The 9,777-nt window shown below is 48.0% G+C and overlaps 1 pseudogene; it reads left to right on the top strand.

The window, feature by feature from the left end:
• The first annotated feature begins 7,905 nt into the window (after window positions 1-7,905).
• LOC115864807 (adenylate kinase 2, mitochondrial pseudogene) lies at window positions 7,906-8,460 on the top strand (annotated as a pseudogene).
• The last annotated feature ends 1,317 nt before the right edge of the window (window positions 8,461-9,777 follow it).

Here is a 9,777-nt window from a genome sequence, read left to right as displayed (position 1 = left end):
TCTCCAGGACCTGTCTTCAGCCACAGAGCTGCTCCTGGGTGCAGGCTCCATCAGTGGCTGCTCAGAGGAGGATACGAAGTCCAGACCTCTCTTGCCTCACCTAGAACAACTCTGAAGGGCCATCCGAGTTCCAAAACTCCCATAAGATCACCTGAAGCCTCTGTTTCAACTACGCTGCAACTCAATTCTCTTTTGCCCAATCCTTCTTCCTTCACTCTCCACTTGGCACATAAATCTCAGAATCTATTTCCTGGAAAACTGACATACAACACAGACCTAGTTGCAATATAGGAGAATAATAGAATATCAAAGGTGCTGTATGGCAGGCTAATTTTAAATGGCCTTCATACTGAAGGAATAAAATTGCAACTTTAGGGAAGCAAGGAAGATGTTATGTAAATATTAATGAAAAACATTTCCATTTGTCCAGAATATTCAGCTTTACCTATGTTTAGGGAATACGTGCTCAATTTATTTAGGATGCCTCTCTGTTCATTTGAGGGTCTCTCCCCACTCCAGTGATGAGATTTGAAGAGCAGGTGCCAATTGCTGTGTCCAAATCCCAAGGCAGGAGTAGGCAAATGACCCTGGCCTGGCCAGTCCTGGTTCCCCATGTCCTGTCTATAGTGATTAATCCAAGAGAAGCGCATGTGACCAAGGCAGAGCCAATCAGAGTCCTTCCATGGGATTGAACAGTACATACCAAGAAAGATAGGCTATGTCTTTCCTCTTATATCATAAGCTGTGATAATGTAAGCCTGGAGCTGCTAGCGGCCAGGTATCTCACTGCCCATCTACAGTAGAAGAGAATAAGGCCAACACAGAGAGAGAAGTAGAAACAAGAGATGACAAGGTAAAGAGACAGAAGACCACGCTGCACATGCCCTTGGATCCAACTGTTAGTCAGAACTAACCTTGGACAAACCAGCTACGTGAGCCCCAAATATTCCCCTGCAGTTTGCTTAAGCTCTGTTCAGTTGGGATGTCCATCCCTTGCAGCTGAAAGAATCCTGACGAGTTCACTGTATCAATCATCCAGTCAGAGACAGAGTAAAGCAAAACCAAATAACCACCCTAAGACATAACAGCAAAGCAGAGGTCCCTAGCATCAGAGCCCAGGAGCTCTACCAAATCCCAGCAGAGTAATGCAGCTGTGAAACACAGAGGATGCATTCTGGGGAAGCTCTTTGTTAAAAGCTCCAACCTAGAAGCAGAATTAATATAGGCAGAATATAGACTAGAACATAGGCAGAAATAAAACGGTGTTTGTGGTGTAAAAAAAAAAATCACTGAGGACCCCCCAAAATAAAAACAAACAGGACAATAAAACTCGTACCTGGTATTCTTAGAGGAAAGGAAACTGTTGAGTTGAGGTCAGGGGAGATGGAGCTCGGGCTGAGAAGGCTGATGGCAGTGGAGAAAGTTCAGGTCCAAGTGGGCAGTCTGGAGGAAGGGGCTGTCAGACTCATGTTCGTGCAGGGCCTTCCATGTCAAGAAAGAAGCGGGTAGTAAAGGAGAGGCTGGTGGTTTACCCACGTCCCGCAATTCATAAGCAGAGGCAGATTGGCTGTGAAGCTGACAGAAATTAGACTTCAGTGTTCCTCCCTTGCAAAGGCCCTTCTAAGATCCTGTGAGGGGCTCTTGAAATTTGTTTACTGGGTCATATGTGTTTGTAAAATTTCCAGAAGTAAGATACCGTAGCCAGAGTGGGTTAACAAGTGCTTTAAGACACTGTCTCTTTCTAACCTGATTTCCCCTCTTTCTTACTGATCCTCACGACATGTGGTATTAAGAGGTCATGAGCATCTTGGGGATCCAGCTAAGGGGGTGTTGAACTGGGGATCCATTTCGATTGGGTTTGGTGGATTATAGTTATGAAGTTCAAGGTCTCTTCCATGTACAGTTATACCAGTATCGCTTACAGTCCTGCTGTGGGAAATGTCCTCCAGGAATACACCTACACACCATGCTGGCTTATAAAGGTGCAGGGCAAGAGGTGCTAGAGCCACGGCAATGTGTCCTCTGCCACCCAACACCAGACATATGCGGGGAAGCGGGGAGAAGTGCATTCTGAAATGTAGAGAGCCAGAATGCAGTTCCATGGAACACTCTTCCGATCATCAGGTGTGGAAACTTCTAAGAACAGGATCTAGTGCTCATCACCACCTCGTCAGAACAGCGGTTGCATTTCCTGTCAACGATAAACTCAGTAATTCAGGGGACACAATCACGGTATATTTTCTAAAATTTTGTTACCTGGATTCATAGCCAGTTGACTAGACCTTGTGCGTATTCAAGGGACTCGTTCCTTCCACATCTTTCTACCTGCTTGCTGAAATCTACCTGGTGCCTGGGGATTCCTTTAACAGGAGTACGAGAATCCTATTTTTCTACCATACAGCTTAAAACGCAAATATTTGATTTGATTAAATCTTCAGTGTAAACTGGTTCCATTTTTCACTGTTTGTAAGATGTGGGATGGGGAGCTGGTTGGGGCGGGGCATGGACCAAAGGATCAGAGCGGGGGAAGGGAAGAGCGAAGAGGAAGCAGGAAGGAGGAAGGAGGGTGAGGACCCTTCCCACCTAGGGGAGATGGAAGGACACAGAAATGAAACAGGGAAGAGGGAACAACTTTACAGACTAGCAACTTCTGTTCCCCTTACCTTCAGCATGGCGGTGCCAAACAGGAGTTGTGTGTTGAGGGATGCTGGCATGCGGCTGCCAGCGCGGGTAGCCGGCTGCACGATTTATGAAGGGTTTTTTAGCACAGCCCCACATCCTGCAAAGAAGGTTCGTTCCCCGGGGATTCGTTACTCAAGGAGCACTGTGCAAACACCACTTCCTGGGGCATGTTAATAGTGTCTGTAAGCAGGAGAGAGAGAGCGCGAGAGGGAATCATTGTTTTAGCGGAGAGAGAAATTAGCTCACAGCTGCAAAAGAAAACTCGCCTCTGTGTAGAACAGACCCCTTTGCTAACAACTGAACAATAAGCCACTTTCTTATGAAGGACTTTTGATATCTGCAAAGTAGATTCTGCTAACTAAAAAGTAAGTACTTTCTTCGAGCGTCTAGGCTTCTTGTGGTCAGCGTTTCCTTGGAAAGATGGAGTACTAGGCGGTGCTACCTAATTCCAGCCGAGAGCTGGACTTCGCCTGTTTATTTACATGAGTTGTTTGTGAATGTGAGCTGGTATACGTGAAGGAGAAAGATGGGACTTTTAGGGCAGTGGTGTGCCACCCGTCCCCACTCCCCGGGACTGGCTTTCAGCCCTACGAGGGAGAGGTGGGGCCGGACATGGAGGGAGCTGCTTCCAGGAAAGTTGGTTTGAGGCTCCAAGTCTCTGCGGGGGCCTGGGAGACAAAGAACAGCACAGAGCTGGGAGAGGAGAAATCTCCTGGGCTTGGGAGCATCGCGAAGTAATGCCCTGGCCCAGATGTTGGTGACCTCCTGTGCACACAGGGAGCTGCGCTGGTGGCATATTGATGAGGGAGAGTCAGAGGAGTGGAGTAGGACAGAAGCAGACAACAGAATCACGAGCTGGAGGCCAAGCCAGCCTAGGAATCTCTTTGGCTTCATCCTCCTTGACCAACACACCCTAACTCGATCTCACCATTCCTAAGACTGGGAAAACTGAGATCTCCAAGGAAAAGGAGGGAAGAGGTGGTGTTTCTCCCACACCTAAAACTAACCACCTGTAGTCCACTCCGAGGACAGGAGACACTCCTGCATAAGGGCAGCCCACGGTCACCTCATCACACCAGTCTCAAGGCAGGGGACAATCCAGTATGAGACAGTGGGGCCAGGGCTCTCAGAGCCTAAATACAGAGATACCAAAGAGGTGCATTTTAAGAGGGGACTCTTCTCTAGGAGACCATACTGAGAAGCCAATCCCAGCACCTTTGACTTAACCCCCGACCCTGGCAGGGAGATGAGTTTCCTGAGCCCTTGCTTCCCAGATGCTAACCTTAGAACTCATTCTCCAGGACTGAGATTTCCAGCGGGCCTGTGGAATCAGACAGACCCTCCCACCCCCTGAAAAGTAACCCTGGGATTGAGCAGAGGACAAACCTCTCCCTTCTGTCCCCCAATCTCCTTCCCCTTGTAACACTGTTGTATCCATCAGGACTCTTATTGCCACGAACAGCAGAAACTCATTGAAACTGACTTCAGCCACAAAAATTTGCAAGGTGGGGTAGCAAGGTGGAGATGTGCTCATATCATTGAGATGTCCAGAGTCTCATTCATCTTTAGGCTTGGCTAAATCCAGGGGCTCAATGATCTCATCAGGACAATGTTTCTAGCTCTTGATGCCTCTCTTCTGTTGGGCTCAAATGGTGGCAAAAATGACCCCAGCAGTTCTACATTTTTATGGGCCTGAGAGTCTGAAATTTCAGAAAGAGAGAGACTCTCCTTCCCTAAATGTAGGGAAGGAAAAGTAGCAAAGCAGTTTCTTAATGGTCAAGCTTGGGCCATGTGGTCAGTTTTGAAACAATCACCATATCCAAGAGGATGGGACTGCCCAGTTGGAAACGGGAATGGGACCAGCTCCACTTCAACACATGGACTGAAAGTGGGGGGTGATTCCCCAATGGAAAACTGGGAAGTGCTCTCAAAACACGAGGGAAGAAAAGCTGGACAAGCAAAAACAGATATGCGCTATAATTATTACTCACATAAGATCTAGTTTAAATGATCAGAAAGGTCAGGCTTGAAGGGGACAGGAGTTACCAAAAATACTCACAACGGACACATGAAAGAGAGGGGGGCATTCCATAGCTATTTTGTGGCAGCAGAAAGAATTAAATTACGGGCCAGCTGCGTTCACTCAAGTCTCAGGTCTTATATGGCTTCCACCAGCAAACAAAGCCACCTTCTTTTTCAGCCCTGCCCCTCTCCTCACTGGCTCTCTGCATGAGTCATGGGCTGTCTATTCTGATCATGACAATCAGGGCATCTTCCATGCTTATCGCCATCTTCTGGCTAGGACTGCCCTGTCCTCAGCTCCCTGAACAGAGGCAATGCTGGACTCTTCCTTGCCCCGTGGTAGCCACTGACTGGAGAAGAGATGGGCGCATGATACAAGCGTGTTTCATCTGTGGGCACCCCCATGAGATGCTGTGGAGGCAACAGCAATCAACAAAACCAATCAGACTGGGACGCTGGGAAAGTACCTAGTGGCAGCCTCTGATCTTGGTGGCTTTCTGCTGCCAGTACTACTTGTAGTCCACATGACTCCTCACATTAACCACCACCCTATTTTTCTTAAGAGGGTCTTAGGAAGTTTCGCCCTTCAATTTAAACCTCTCTGCCAGAGGAACAACTCACTAAACCCTAGGAGCAGCAGCTCTCGTTGTCCCAAATCCTCTCTGTGACAGGCTAAGTCACAAAGCAGCTCAGAGGGGGACACCACGACAGCTGAATTCTCAACATTGTTTTCAGGAAACTTGGATGCTCAGGGTGGCAGACAACACAGTGCACACACAGCGGGGGTTCTGTGCTATCAAAGGCATCTGTCCACAGAGCAAACTCTCTCCAGGTTGGGAGAATGAACGTTCAAGAGGGTGGAAGGGAAAGGAGGTCAGGACACCCAGCAGTGCACAGTCCTTACTCCAAGAGAGTGGCTCGTTAAAAACACCACAGACAAAGCAAGATGGAAAGGTGCTTCGGGCTGCCTACCTTTGCCCTGGAACATAGGAACGCTTCAGTAAAAAAAAAAAAAAAAAAAAGGAATAAAAAATGACAAAAGCTATGGATAAGAACCAGTATAACAAATGAGAGAAAAAGCTATTGCTTCCAGCCGTATAATATATGAATTTTCTCTACTTGTCAGCTCCTCGAAAATGGAATCCTGAGTCCTTTCAGCCAACATCAAGCCTTTCCTGCCTAGTTAACATTAATAGAGGGAGGCAGGGAAGACGTGAGGGTAGCATTTGATAAGTGCTGGAGGAACACTGCTTTAGAAAAGCACATTAACCCTTTTTGCCTGTTCCAGCTCCTGCGGGGGGAGATGGAACAGGTGGGCTTAATTGGCTCTGAACAAAGCCCTTGAAATCCCGGGAGAGCTATGCAACCAGATGTCGCCCTCTGGCACTAAGTGTTAAAGAGGAGTCTTTGTAAGGAGCCCAGCGGAGGGTGGACGGCAGATTTGTTTGAATGAAACTAAGCTTCCACCTTCACTTTAAGACATTTTAGGGTACCCCTCCCCAGAAAAAGACAACAAGATACTTACAGTAAAAGTTTACAATTCCCGTTCTAAGTGTACCGCATAAGGGGTGACATGAAGTTAAAGGGCATCTTGTCAAAACGGCAATACCCATCACAATTGCACCCACCCCTCCATCCGCCATCACGTTCTCTCTCACACTCCCTGATCTTCAAGGCTAGTTCACGTTTCTTTATGGTATCGTGGAAAGACCACTTGGCCAGGAGACAGAAGTCCAAGGCTTGAGTTCTGTTTTCATCGTATGCCATGTGTGTGATCCTGGGCACATCACTTTACAGTGAACCTTTGCCTCCTTCACCACCAAGTGGTTCTACTTTATGTCACATCTGCCTCACAGGATTACCAGAAGGACCACATGTATTCATCTGCCTGACATTTGCCAGACACCTGCTTTATACCGGAAGGTACAAAGGAATATGAAGGAATACATATTTGAACTAGACTCAGTTCCGACCTTGGGAAACTCACTGGACAGCCAGTGTACAGGACTGCGCTCTGTAAACAGAAGAGCACTTTGCAAAGGGAAACCATTTCTGTTTCCTGTTATACAACCTGTTACTGTCCTCTAGATATATCCTAGATTTCACCAAGCCCTTGTTCTCCTAGATAGCTTTAGTCTACTTCCTCTTGGTCCCAGCTTACTTACTTCTAAAGTTGTGGCTTCTGAATGAGCTTCCCTTGCAAGGAGAGGAGTTCCCAGTTTTTCTTCCAGGTTAATTTTTATTGAACATGACCTCTAGAAGGGGTAGCTCCTCTCCTGTGAGACTCTACTCTTGGGTCCAGGATAGATTCTCAAACCAAGATGAGCCAATATGCAGACGTAGCCTCTGTCCAGGAATTCAGAATTGGCACACTGGAAGAGGGACAGAAAGAAGCAGCCACGTGCAGGGGTGGCACGTGAATAACAAACTCCAAAAACGAGATCCATCCGTTCAACAAGTGTGTCCCCAGAGCTGTACCGGTCACTGTCTGGGAGATCTCCCTGCACTGTCTGTTTTATTTACTTTAGTAGGAGTGGGGTTTTGTTCCTTATGAACAAATGATCTGTCTGACATCCTGTCCCAGATAAGCATGGCCCTAGGACACCAGCCCTAGGCTGGCCTTCAACAGATGTCTGGGTTTAGCCTAGCAACGAACCATATGTCTGTGTGCTGCAGCACACGAGGCTGTAGCCATGTTTTTAAATGGAAAACACAAAAAAGAATAAGCTATTGAAGAGCTAACCCACTATAAACAGAGTTATCCAGTGGAAAGAAGCAGCTGAAAAAGTGTCAACAACATTATCATCTGTGAAAAACATTTAACCCCAGTCAACATTTTAAAAAGATACAGAAGGCCATCAGACTGGCCTTCTGCCTCAGTTAACCTCATTACCTGTCACTCTGCCAGTATCACCAAAGTTGAGCGCTGACCTTCGGCAGGAGCTTTGAGGTTCCAATGGGCCCGTGCTGGGCACTGAGGATACAGGAGAAAATCTGTTCTCACAAGAGCTCTCTGTAAAGTGGAAGAAACCTACGTTGAATTAATAAGCACAACGCTGTGACAAACGCAGCTTTAAAAACGTGTTCAAGTGTCCTGAAGGCATCCGGGTCGTGTTTCTGGGGCCGCCCAGAGCCAGCAAGGGTACCCAGGCACCCAAGTTGACCGAAAACTTCTGTGTCTGCCATTTGGCTACGGGGGACATGCTGAGGGCCATGGTGGCTTCTGGCTCAGAGCTGGGAAAAAAGCTGAAGGCAACTACGGATGCTGGGAAACTGGTGAGCGATGAAATGGTCGTGGAGCTCATTGAGAAGAATTTGGAGACGCCTCCACGCAAAAGTGGTTTTCTTCTAGATGGCTTCCCTCGGACTGTGAGGCAGGCAGAAATGCTTGATGACCTCATGGAGAAGAGGAAAGAGAAGCTTGATTCTGTGATTGAATCCAGCATCCCAGACTCTCTGCTGATGCGGAGAATCACAGGAAGACTGATTCACCCCGAGAGTGGCCGTGCCTACCACGAGGAGTTCAACCCCCCAAAGGAGCCCATGAAGGACGGTATCACCGGGGAACCCTTGGCCCACCAATCAGATGACAATGAGAAGGCCTTGAAAATCCGCCTGGAGACCTGTCACACCGAGGCTGCCCCGCTGGTGGAGTACGACAGTAAACAGGGGATCCACTCTGCCATCGACGCATCCCAGACCCCTGACGTTGTGTCTGCAAGCATCCCAGCAGCCTTCTCCAAAGCCACGTCCTAGTAACAGAAGGCCAGGCGACACTGCACCACTGCTCATCACCCTGCGGCGTGATCCCTGCTCTTAGGTGCTGGGCAGAGGGGAGGGGTGGTCAGGGTAAGGATGGAGAGGGAGGGTTGGTGAGGGCTCAAGAGGAGAATGGGAAGAGCAGCAGTGTCGTAGTGAAGCGATTTCTTTTCCATGGAGTAGGAGTCCTAAAAAGTATAAGCAAAGGGAAAAATTGATTTTTTAAAAGACTGATTGGAAGGTATAAATAGAAACAGGGAGATGCAGTATTATTTCTAAGGAATCACGTTGTCATTTACTCCAGACTGGTGACGATATTTTTTAAAGCCAGTGCCCTAAGACCTCAGCTTTTATCAGAACCTCATGTCAGCCCAGGAATGCCAGAAATCACACTGTTGTCCTGTCTGTCCTGTAGCTTGGAACAGGGCAGGAGGTGACTACTAACCCTGGTTCCCCAGACCGTGAGATCAAAGTCAGCTCCCCATTTGAAAGAGATATAGAGTGTGTTCATGGGGGTAGGGGCTCAGTACATCAGGTTTACTGGAGTCATGGGGCAGGTGGGGCAGGCCGGTCTCACTCCCTTCCCAACTTACCACTGATGTACCGGCCCACCGGCTCTCGTGGGTAAGCTCTCGACAGCCACCCAGCATATGCCACAGTCCTACACTCTTGCCTTCCTCCATCCATGTCGTGTGGAAAGACCCTTTTGAATAAATGTGCAAGTGTCCTAAGCAACCTTATCCAAAGATTGTCCTTTCCATCCTCAAATCCTGTGACTGGGATCACTCAACAGCACTGTGATGTATTATTTTCAATGAGGTGCCTTTCTTACCTGTCCAAATGCTGCCTTTGTTTGGCCCCTAAATCAATAAAGTGCGTTAAATGTTTGTAAAAACTAAAAATAAAAAATAAAAACGTGTTCAAGACAGAGAGCTAACACAGAGACAGGAGTGACCAACAACATCAGGGAGGAGGATAGGAAAGGCTTTCTAGAAAAAGCTGGCTTTTGAAAACTGAATAGGAGTTTGCCTGGCAAATAGGGTGAAGTTAGAGGGGGGAGAAAGAAGAACATTTGAGGAAGAGAGAATAGCATGTCCCAGGACCACAATCCTTCAGCCTCTGCCCCTGACCCTCAGGAACATCCACCACCCAGGCTACTCTGTCCGCTATGCTCTGCTTGCCAAGATGGGTGCCCTGGACAGCACCAGAACCGGCCACAGCTTCCACTGCTGCAGACTCAGCATTTCACATCCTTGGCGAGGCTTGCAGTGGCCAGCAGCCCCCGTTCCCACACGCCTTTCTCCAGGTCTTTCC

Source organism: Globicephala melas, chromosome 2 (genome assembly GCF_963455315.2).
Source record: "Globicephala melas chromosome 2, mGloMel1.2, whole genome shotgun sequence".
Taxonomy (NCBI): domain Eukaryota; kingdom Metazoa; phylum Chordata; class Mammalia; order Artiodactyla; family Delphinidae; genus Globicephala; species Globicephala melas.
This window is presented reverse-complemented; position numbering and strand designations above follow the sequence as displayed.